A 10532-nucleotide genomic window follows, 5' to 3' on the forward strand; every position below is an offset into this window, starting at 1 on the left:
GAATGTGATATAGATGTCTCTTCTAGGGATGAAGTCTGTTGTTCTCTGCACCTTGACCAGTTGGGGACTCTTTTGTTAATTACCATCTACAGAAGAAAGAATATTCACTGATGAGAACTGAGTGATTCACTTCTCTAGTAGTATAATGATAAGAAACAATAAGTAGATCCAATACAATGCCATTTAGCAAATAATAGCAGTAATGTCCATAACCTGTAGAGTCAAATTGTTCTTTGCCCTGATAATGGTATTAGGAATGTGTTTCATCTTGTGAGGAAAGAAGCCTTAACCCAATCAGATAGTGGATGTTCATTCCCATGACACCCATGCCACTACTGTAACAGGGGGAATGTCTCACCAGGCTAGTCATTACTGTGGCTGTCAGACTTCACAGGTGGTAAGACTGGTAATTACTTTTCTACTTAAGTAGTTTGCATAGCACCTTTTAGGTGATATGGAAGCTGTCCAATAAGGATGACCCTTCCAAGTACATATCAGCTTGATTTCTCCATGTTCAACTACTCATGTATGTGAGGTCTTCAACAATTGTATCTTACCATAGAGACCAGGAGGGAAAGAGATGACATTGTCAAATGCCTGTAAAATTTGGATGTTCTTGTAAACTTACTGGCCAACAATTCCTGGCCCTGGTCTTTTTATTTGAACATCCTGTAGGCTTATGGCCATGTTATAAGGCAATTCCAATTTAATCCACTTACTCTCTCTCTCTTTCTTTTACACACACACACACACACACACACACACACTTTTAAAGATGCATACACACACATGTACACACAAACTATAGAAGCTTCCTACACACATGTTTTATTACATTATTTATATAATTTTATATAAGTGTGTGTGTGTGAGTGTGTGTGTGTGTAACAAGCTTCTGAAGTATTAGCATTCATCAATTTTGCTATTGTTTTTGGTATTACTAGACATGGGTTCTTTGTTTAAAATTACTTATTTGCATTAGAAACATTTCCATATAATCTATTTTGATAATATTATTTCCCCTCCCTAGCTCTTCCTAAAACTTCCCCACTTCCATAGCCACCTAACTTCATTTCACTCTCACACATACACATTTTCTCTATCTCAAAAAAACAAACAAATAAAAAAGAAAAACAACCAAAACAACCCAAAAGCAAACAAACCTAAAGCCTAATAGAGGAAAAAGTTCTAAAACAAATCAAACAAAAGAACTCTGAGGAGAACAGAGAGTCTTGTTGCTCCTCAGTACTAAGGTTGTCTGGTAGCTTCTCTGAGCTCAGCACAAAACAGGGAGTCCCTTTTCTTAGTTGAGCTTCCTCTTCCCTTTCCTCTGCTCTCCCTGATCTGTGAAGTCTGAACCCCTAATCTTCTACCTGAGAGCCCATATCCCTCAGCAACCCCACAAGTTCAACTTTCTCTTTCCAGGTAAGAACCCACCCAGCAAGTGCCTGAAGTGCCTCTCCCACATGAATCCCACCTCTCCCATCCTGAAATGCCTCTTCACACAAAGGAGGCATTCATTCACAGTACTTTAAGCTCCAGCCATTGATTTCATTCACTACTTCCTCCCACTCTCCAAAGTTCATATATACCTTTTCTACCCCAAGCTACATACAAGCACTCACGAATGGGGGTATGCACACAAGCTAAGATCATCTAAGAGAACTGTTTCATTAATATCTTTGGAGAAGGCTTCTCTTCCACTCCCCCTCTCCACCCCCATACTCATTCCCAGGACTGGGATCCCCTACAAATTCTGGACTCTGCCTCATTCTTTCAGCCTCTTGTGTAGAGTCACCTGAATGCACTGAGAGAGAAGAACTGGAGAACCTGGAACCACAGAAGGAACCTGTTTTAGTCAGGGTTTCTATTCCTGCACAAACATCATGACCAAGAAGCAAGTTGGGGAGGAAAGGGTTTATTCGGCTTACACTTCCATACTGCTGTTCATCACCAAAGGAAGTCAGGACTGGAACTCAAGCAGGTCAGAAAGTAGGAGCTGATGCAGAGGCCATGGAGGGATGTTCTTTACTGGCTTGCCTCCCCTGGCTTGCTCAGCCTACTCTCTTTTAGAACCCAAGACTACCAGCCCAGGGATGGTCCCACCCACAAGGGGCCTTTCCCCCTTGATCACTAATTGAGAAAATGCCTTACAGTTGGATCTCATGGAGGCATTTTCTCAACTGAAGCTCCTTTCTCTGTGATAACTCCAGCTGTGTCAAGCTGACACAAAAATAGCCAGTACAGAACCCCAGCATGCATACCACAGCTGATACACATACCACAGAGTCTACTTTATTTTGGCCAATTACTGCTGGGCCCATCCACCACTTTTCACTTACTCTGAATCCTAGGAATAGAATAAAAGTTTCTTTCCATATTACAACTACCCAACTAATAACAAAATGGAAGACTTTAAAACATCCATCCATACTGAATTATTGGAAACCATTTTTTTGTCTTAATAAGAACAAGCAGCAGAAAGGTACTTTCTATAAATATCATAGTTGGACTAACGAAGTCAAGACTGCGAATTAGAATGCACACCATGACACACATCAAACACTCACATGTATCTTTTTGGTGTGGTTTAAATTCTATGCTATGTCATGCCATAATTGTCAAAATCAGTTCATGTAACTCTGGAGTTTCCTGATTTCCTTCTCTTCTTATACCCAGTGTTCTTTCCCAGGCATGTTGGTGACAACTCAGTGCTCTGCCTGTGCTGGGAATTTAAAGGGAAGTGTTCTGAAAGAAGTAACGTGAAGCAGAGAAGTGACCCCTTTTTTATCATGGAGGAGAGAGATCACTGAGTTCCAGTGAAATTCAGTGCAAAGGAGACTCAGGAGACTGAGGTTTCCAGGTGGGAAGAAGAGGCAAGAGAGCTAGTATGGAAAAATTCGGCCAGAAATAGGGTCTGATCATGAGGCTCAAAGACTAGATATCGTCCAGAAAGATTTCTGAGAGCACAGATCAGGCAGAGAACATAAGATTCCTGGTCTTAATTGCATAGTTGATTAATGTTTAAACTGATCACTTAATATCCGTTAAAGGAAAGAGAATGAGAGCCATAAGGGAACCTTGCATACTTCTAAGAAGTTAATAGCAGTAGAAATTATATTAATTGTAATTCAATGGTTGTATTGGAGAAACTTAGAATATATAAAATATCTGAAAAGCAAAATTGCAAAATATTTGATAGTAGTGGAGATAACATGCAACAGACTTCGACAGATGAGAGTACTTGCAAAATGGCTTAGGCTTATTCCTTATAGGAAAATCTAAAAGGAATAATTTTATAGACTTATCTAATTAGACAGTCTGGAGAGATGTTCTTCTTAAAAGAATATAAGAGTGAGTCTCTACAACATAATGGGATTTTGATATTTTTAAATTTATGAAAAAAATTTAAATTTGTACATCAAAAAATAACCTCAGAGAATAGTAAGTCAAATTACTATAAAGAGACTGGATGTGATCAGTAGATATATTATATAGTAAGCCTCATAAACTGTGTTTGCCACATATTACTTAAGCATAAAACATAAAAAATACATCTAATGATGAAGTATTGTAAAATAAAGCTATTAAAATACAGAGATAGATAGTTTTAAAGATTTATTTATTATTATATATAAGTACACTGTAGCTGTCTTTAGACACACCAGAAGAGGGAGTCAGATCTCATTATGGGTGTCTCTTTATGGGTGGTTGTGAGCCACCATGTGGCTGCTGGGATTTGAACTCAGGATCTTCGAAAGCGCAGTCAGTGCTCTTAACCACTGAGCCATCTCTCCAGCCTGACAGTTTGATATTTTCGTCCAGTGTACAAATAACTGGAAAAGATGTCCCTCAAGTAATATGAAGAGTGTATATTTTATTAGAAGATATTACAATCTCAAAGGAAAAAAATCTGGTTTCTTTGGTTAAACAAAAAATAGGCATGATAATGATGATGATGAAGACAATGTTGATGAAAATAATAATGAGGCATCTAAATTTTTGATGCAAAGCACACAGGCTAACTATCCATATATATAAATACAAATATTATAAAAATGGCACTTTAAAGGAAATGGATCACAGTTTGTAAATTCACTTTATTTAAGATGGTAGAGAATGTGCAAAGCTGGGGAAAGACTTCTTTCTGAGTCTTTGTGATAAATGTTGAAACAACCACCACAAACAAGAAGACCACTGGTTTCTTTCAACTCTTTGTGTTTTTATTTTTTAATTATGAAAGAAGATAAGATTTTCATCAGTCTTTGGCATTCTGCTGTGCTGATAAATAATGGGATGTGCATAGAAATGCTTTGAAGTCATGGAAGTCTGTATAAATATAGGACACTCATATCACAGAAATGTATGAAAAATATTCATAATGTAAAAGAAAAATATAATATAAGTGAATATTGTGATAAGATAAAATGCAAATCATACAAACTGATAGGAGTTTTAAACTTTTTAATTAACTTAATGCCCTGAGAAGTCTTGATTTTATAAATGCCTACAGTATTTCTTTTGTTTTCAGCTAGTTTTATGACTTATTCTATGTCTGTGAGTCAATTGTAGGATTATAGGACAGGAAAATTAATGTTATCATTGTGTCTCCAGAGTGTGAGGGGATTTAATAGCCTAGGAATAGAAGAATTCATACAACATAGTCACCAACTCCAATTAACAATTATAGGCAATACATGCTTACTGGTGAATATAACCAAAATTGACTTGATTCAGGTAATGAATAATAAATCATCAATACATCAAAGGATTCACAGTGCCTGGTATACATTTAGGGACCAGAACATCCTCTCAAAACAAAACAAAACAAAACACAAAAACCAAACCAAACCAAACCAAACAAACAAACAAACAAAAGCTGGAAAGAACCCAGATGTCCCTCAACAGAGGAATGGATACAGAAAACGTGATACATTTACACAGTGGAGTACTACTCAGCTATTAAAAACAATGAATTTATGAAATTCTTGGGCAAATGGATGGATCTGGAGGATATTATCCTGAGAGAGGTAACCCAATCACAAAAGAACACACATGATATGCACTCACTGATAAGTGGATATTAGCCCAGAAACTTAGAATACCCACAATTTGCAAAACACATGAAACTCAAGAAGGAAGACCATCTGTTCCTTCTTAGAATGGGGAACAAAATACCCATGGAGGGAGTTACAGAGACAAAGTTCAGAACTGAGATGGAAGGAATGACCATCTAGAGACTGCTCGACGCAGGGATCCATCCCATAAACCACCACCAAACCCAGACACTATTGCATTTGCCAGCAAGATTTTGCTGACAGGATCCTGATATAGCTGTCTCTTGTGAAGATATGCCAGAGACTGGAAAATACAGAAGTGGATGTTCACAGTCATCTATTGGATAGAACACAGGGCCCGCAATGAAGGACCTAGAGAAAGTACCCAAGGAGCTAAAGGGATCTGCAACCCTATAGGAGGAACAACAATATGAACTAACCAATACCCCCCTCACCAAAGCTTGTGTCTCTAGTTGAATATGTAGCAGAGTTTGGCCTAGTAGGCTATCAATGGGAGGAGAGGCCCTTGGTCTTATGAAAATTATATGCTCCTGTACAGGGGAATGAAAGGGCCAGGAAGCAGGAGTGGGTGGGTTGGGGAGCAGTACAGAGGGGGGAGTGGAGGGTATAGGGGACTTTTGTGATAGCATTTGAAATGTAAATGAAAAAAAGTCTAATAAAAAATTAAAACAAAAAACCAAAACCAAAACCAAAACCAAACAAACAAACAAACAAACCCCAAGACTATTGCAAAACAGTAAGGCAGTCCAGAACCTGGCATTTCCAATGAATATGAACTTATGGTGGTACGAACACTTAATAAGGATTTTATTAGAGCCTTTAAAAATTGTATTTAATGTGAGCTAACTACTGAACAGTCAACAGTTGAGCTATTTTAATCCTTGGAATCTCCTTCTGTAGAATAATGGCATCATGTACTATACTTCACAAAGATGCTTCCAGAAATAACTTTGAAAATTATCAGAAAATTACTTAGCATTTAATCAAAATGCGGCTGGAGAGATGGCTCACTACAGAATGACAGTTTCTACCAAGTTTTATGACCTGAGTTCCATCTCTAAGACACATAAGGTAGCAGGAGACAACAAATTCTCTAAAATTGTCCTCTGACATCTGTATGTACACACACACACACACACACACACACACACACACACACACCATTGCCCTAACCAAATAAATCAATGCAATAATTCTTTTTTGAAATTACCTTTTCTCCTACTTTCTTGTCAAACTTTGCTTGAAACGTATGACTCAAGCTTTGTTCAATAGTTCATTTTTAGCATCTTCAGTAAGTTGCAAAGATGTAAAGTTTCATTGCTTAAAATATATTAAAGGTTTGGGTAAATGATGGACATCCAGCTTAACCTTCCTCCCTTCTCAGATGCTCACTCTCATTATAACTTGTATAGCTCCGACTGACTGGTCAGTTAGCAAGGAAGTTAAAAGAGTCCCACCTATGCTTCTTGTTCCCACTAGCTGACAAGCAGCAGGAAATCCATCGCCCCAGCTCATGAACTGTTGTAGTGTTTATGCCTAGCACCCAGTGTCTAGAAATGGCGAATAAAATGAACTTGTTACATCAAAGGAATTGAAATTTAAAAAAATCGCAAGTCTGCATATGACTGGCTGTATTATATAAATGAATTGGCTAGACAGTGTTGCATGGAGAATTATAACTACTTCTTGAAATCATCAAAAATAAATTTCTGAATGATGTGTCTAATTAAAAATTGTCAGTAAACTTTGCGCAGAGAAGATTTTCCAGATCAACACAAGGCTCTTTCTTCTTCTTCAAAGATCCCATTACTTTTGCTTTTAACTCTCTTTTGTTTATCTTCAAACACAGAAGTCCTCCCTCACCATCTCCATTTAACAGATGGGAACACTGAAGTTTAGGCCTGCTGTTAAATTGCTTTCTCAAGGAAGAACACTCTCCCAGTTGGGGTCACAGAGAAGTCTGGCATCTCCCATTACTCTTTCAATTATAATCTGCTTCCTAGTCATTAACACATTTGCTCGAGCCTGCAAAATAAGCATCCTTTGTAGGCTCTAGAGTAGGAAATTTCCATTTGAGCAAGACTTATTTCAGAAAGTTTGATGTGGACTTGTAATTGCATGTCATTATGAAAATCATTGCGCCATTTTAGGCTTAAAAGAGTAATTGTGATCAACAATTCCCTGTCACTATAGCAACAAGATATTTCTAGCTGTTTACTTTTAAGGAATTAGAGGACTATTTATGGATTAAGACTGCTATACTTTTTATACCAAGGTGACCTTTACAAGGATGAAATGGAAGTTTTATAAATCAGTGCTGGCAATGACTTGGGGATACATGGGTATATGTGAGAATTTCAGCAATGCCACAGCAAATAAGACACTTTGAGCCTTGATTCATATACTAAAGGATGGTTTTAGCATAGTATATATGGTTGCTTACATTGTGGAGCAGTGTTTACTATTCAGTGGTTATTCTGCCATCTTGACCAGATTTAGAATTATTTAGGAAACAAACCTGAGAATATCTTTGCAGGATTTAAGCAAGAAAGGAAAGTCTTTTCTGAATGTGGCCAGCAGTTATTCCAGGTGTGGGATTTAAGCCCGGATAAAGACAAAACCAAGAAAGCAAGCTTTGTACCTGTTTCCAACTCTCTCTGATTTCTGCCTATTGATGCCTTGTGGCCCAGTACCTCAAGTTCCTGGGGCTATGTCACCCCACCATGAAAGACTGCACTTCAAAAGTGAGTCCAAGCAAATCCTTCCTTTATAAGGTTTTTCTGGTCATTTTTACAGCAATGATAAAAGTAGCACAAGATGAACTGAGATGAAAGGAAGAAATTCTTAATCATGGACTTCAGCCTAATTACATCCCCTTCATATTCATCATGGGGCTGAAGGTGTTAACACTTGAGTAAGAATGATAAATGTATGGCCCTTTGGCAGAACTATGCACGCACTAACTGACTAGGTATGGTGGATTGCTCACTATGACACAAATTCAGTAATTAATAAAAGTGTCCAAGGAGGGTTGGGATGATAGATCAGCTGGTATCATGCTTGTCATGCAAGCATGAAGGCCTCTCTTTCATTCTTCAAACCTAGGTAGAAAAGGAAGTAGGCATAGTGGGATAACCATGTAAGCCCAGCCCTGGAAAAATGAAAACACATGGGTGATCCAATGATCTTGATGACTAGCCATCTTGACCTAATCAAGATGCTCCAGGCCAATGAGAGATTCTGTCTCAAATCCCAAGGAAGATTGCAGAGGAACAACCAATATAGACCTCCAGTCCCAAAACACACACACACACACACACACACACACACACACACACACACACACATATATATATATATATATATATATATATATATATATATATTGTGTGCCTCCCATGTATACTCACAGGTATGTATGTATTTACAGGCACAGGCAAATACCCCATCCCCAACCCTTATACCTCACTCCCCACAGAAACAGAGGGAGACACACAGAATATACAATGAACATTTTAATGCAATACTACATTATTCCTTGTTATTTATTCCTCAATCTAAATAACTCACAAGGTGAGCTTTTCTTTAACCCCAAATTTTCACATTAATTGTTCCAGCTGCATTTACTACAACAAAAATTCATTTTATGAGACTACAATGCAAAACACAAAGGAAGAATGAGAAAGCATCTCCTTCTAGTGGGGCTTGTGTGGTCTCTGCTCATCTGCTCATTCATTCTTCCTCTTCTCTATTTCCCTAGAATGGCTTTAAATGAGCCTTTTTTAACAAGTTATCAATAAAACACTAAAGTAATGTTCAATTGAGTGCTAAAGAAGACTCATTCTAAAATATATGATACCCTTTTTTCTCTTAATAAATACAATCTGAGGAACATAATTTAACTCTTAAAATATTTATTGGCTTTAAGCATCCTGATGTATGCACAGAGCTGAAATCAGTAGAGATGAAGAGTACCCAGTGACAATGGAGCATGCATGTGAGTGCTCCCATCCTCATGGTTCAGTCCTCCTCTCATCTCTCATCTCTCTGCTATTCAGGGACTCATTTTTTTCCCCAGAAAATTCATGATTCTATAAGTTTCTAATATTTCTTTAGCAGTCAAACTTTTCTGTAAGCATATTTTGCCCCAGTTTTATATAAGTGACTTTGGTTGGGAATCATGGAAGCACACTTCCTCCTTAGAATCTACTCCAGAAAAGATTTCAGGTCATTTGTTTCTTAATTTAAGACATGTTCCTAGGGCATGGTATGTGTACAGTCCTGGGCCTCAGAAACCATCTGCTTTGGAGCATCCATTCTACCACATGGATACATTAATTTGTTTAAAAAAAAAAAAAACAGAAGCAAAAATTGCATCAATCTTCAAAAACAGAGAGGGAGCTTCAAAGGAATCCTGCACTCAGAGTGACTGTACATTGGGTCTATCCCACATTCTCCAAGGTCTATGGTTTTCCCTTCCTTCTTATTGAAAACACAGTCCCACTAAGTGAAGATAGGGATGTGAGGCATAGTGAAGCTGAGACTTCAGCCAAATCTAACAGGAGGCTTTAACAATAGCATATTTAGTTCTACTTATGGCTTACCAAATCAAACTTTATCATCTTAGGTGGTTACTTGGTTACTATTAGAATATGTAAAGTCATATAGGATAGATCCCTATTCAACTTCTTGTAAAATCAAAGAACTAAAACATATGATTTGGTTACTGGTGAAAAAAAATTAATCTCTTCTGGTTTCGATGGGAGACATTACATACTAATTATTCTAGAAATCTTAAGATTATGATAATTATACTTTTCCTTAAAGTAGGATTATACAGAGTGAGAGGGTTATAATTAGGAATACAGATATATATTCATATACATATATATGTAATAACAACTAATAATAAAAGGGGCTATGTATTTGAAAAAGAGCAATGGTGGTTTATAATAGGCTTTGGAGGGAGGTAAGGGAGAAATGATGAAATCATATTCAATGTATATTTTATTATCTATTATACTGAAATATATTAAATATAAAAGAGAAAGTTAAGAGTTAATCAAAGTATGTCTTGCATTAACCTGAGCATGAAAACCCTGGAGGAGTCCAACTGCACCAGAAACCTAGGACTAGTATTAATTTAAGCCTCAGTCCACAGGGGAACGCAATGGTCTCTTCACAGTGCTTCTGCCCAAAGTGATCTCTTTGGCCATTGTCTGCTCTTGTCCCCTGAGGCTGTATTGCTCCACAATGGTCCTTTAGGTCACTGTTTAATCTCATCCCTTGAGTTGTTTTTTTTTTTTATTATTTTGTTTTTGTTTTTGATAACAGACTTTTCTTTTAGTTTTGTGTCCTTTTCAATTCTTTTGATAAAGAATTCAAGGAATATGATACCAAGGTAATGAGAGAGAGAGAGAGAGAGAGAGAGAGAGAGAGAGAGAGAGAGAGAGA

At 37.4% G+C, this 10532-nt stretch overlaps 1 protein-coding gene and 1 long non-coding RNA gene across 6 annotated transcripts in view; one reads left to right on the forward strand and one right to left on the reverse strand.

Annotated features, from left to right (window-relative positions):
• Nucleotides 1–188, forward strand: part of LOC110296217 — a 40702-nt gene extending 40514 nt beyond the window's left edge. Inside the window, exon 5 of the long non-coding RNA XR_002378162.1 lies at nt 27–188. This is a non-coding gene — a long non-coding RNA (uncharacterized LOC110296217). The remainder of the gene's footprint in view (nt 1–26) is intronic.
• Cntn3 (contactin 3) overlaps nt 1–10532 on the reverse strand; it is a 354817-nt gene that overhangs the window by 133608 nt on the left and 210677 nt on the right. The window lies entirely within an intron of this gene.

Source organism: Mus caroli, chromosome 6 (genome assembly GCF_900094665.2).
Source record: "Mus caroli chromosome 6, CAROLI_EIJ_v1.1, whole genome shotgun sequence".
NCBI classification, from domain to species: domain Eukaryota; kingdom Metazoa; phylum Chordata; class Mammalia; order Rodentia; family Muridae; genus Mus; species Mus caroli.